Here is a 980-nt window from a genome sequence, read left to right as displayed (position 1 = left end):
CCTGACCTGCTGTGCTGTTCCAGCAATAAAGTTTCGCCTCACATTTACCATAGTCTTGGAGAGGATAAGGAGCAGTCACCAAGGAAGATATTTAATTGGGGAAAAGAAAACTATGACACTATCAGACAGGAGTTGGGAAGTACAGACTGGGAGCAATTGTTCCACAGAAAGGGCACAGCAGACGTGTGGAGACTGTTTAAGGAGCAGTTGTTGCGAGTGATGCACGAATTTGTTAAGGAGCAGTTGTTGCGAGTGATGCACGAATTTGTTCCTCTGAGACAGGCAAGAAGAGGTAAGATTAAGGAACCTTGGATGACAAGAACAGTGGAACTTCTGGCCAAAAGGAAGAAGGCAGTTTACATCAGGTGGAGGAAGCAAGAATCAAGTACAACTTCAGAGGATTACAGGTTTTCGAGAAAAGAGCTCAGAAATGGAGTGAGGAGAGCCAGGAGGAGGCACAAAAAAGGATTTTTACTCATACGTAAGGAATAAGAGAATGATCAGGGAGAAGGTAGAGCCGATCAGGGATAGCGGAGGGAACTTGTGCGTGGATTCTGGAGCAGATAGGGGAAGCCTTAAATGAGTTTCTTGCTTTTGTTTTCTCCAAGGAAAGGGACCTTGTTGTGAACTTTGAGGAGCTGGGATATAGGGTTGACCAGATCAAGATTGATGAAGTTGATGTGCTGGAAATTTTGGAAAACGTTAAGGTTGATAAGTCCCCAGGGCCAGACCAGATTTATCCCAGGCTGCTCCAGGCAGCAAGAAAGGAGGTTGCTAAGCCGCTGGCGAAGATCTTTGCTTCCTCACTCTCCACGGGGGTTGTTCCGGAGAATTCGAGGGAGGCGAATGTTGTTCCTCTTTTCAAGAAGGGCAATAGGGAAATCTCTGGCAATTACAGACCAGTCAGTCTTATGTCTGTGGTCAGCACAGTTTTGGAAAGAATTCTGAGGGATAGGATTTATGACTATTTGGAAAGGCAT

General features: G+C 45.7%; 1 protein-coding gene across 1 annotated transcript in view; it reads right to left on the bottom strand.

Moving 5' to 3' along the window:
- The window catches only part of LOC122565066 (cartilage oligomeric matrix protein), a 34,275-nt gene that overhangs the window by 22,706 nt on the left and 10,589 nt on the right, over positions 1-980 (bottom strand). The window lies entirely within an intron of this gene.

Source organism: Chiloscyllium plagiosum, chromosome 31 (genome assembly GCF_004010195.1).
Source record: "Chiloscyllium plagiosum isolate BGI_BamShark_2017 chromosome 31, ASM401019v2, whole genome shotgun sequence".
Classification (NCBI taxonomy): Eukaryota; Metazoa; Chordata; class Chondrichthyes; order Orectolobiformes; family Hemiscylliidae; genus Chiloscyllium; species Chiloscyllium plagiosum.
The sequence above is the reverse complement of the archived record's forward strand: the minus strand, read 5'-3'. Positions and strand labels throughout refer to the sequence as shown.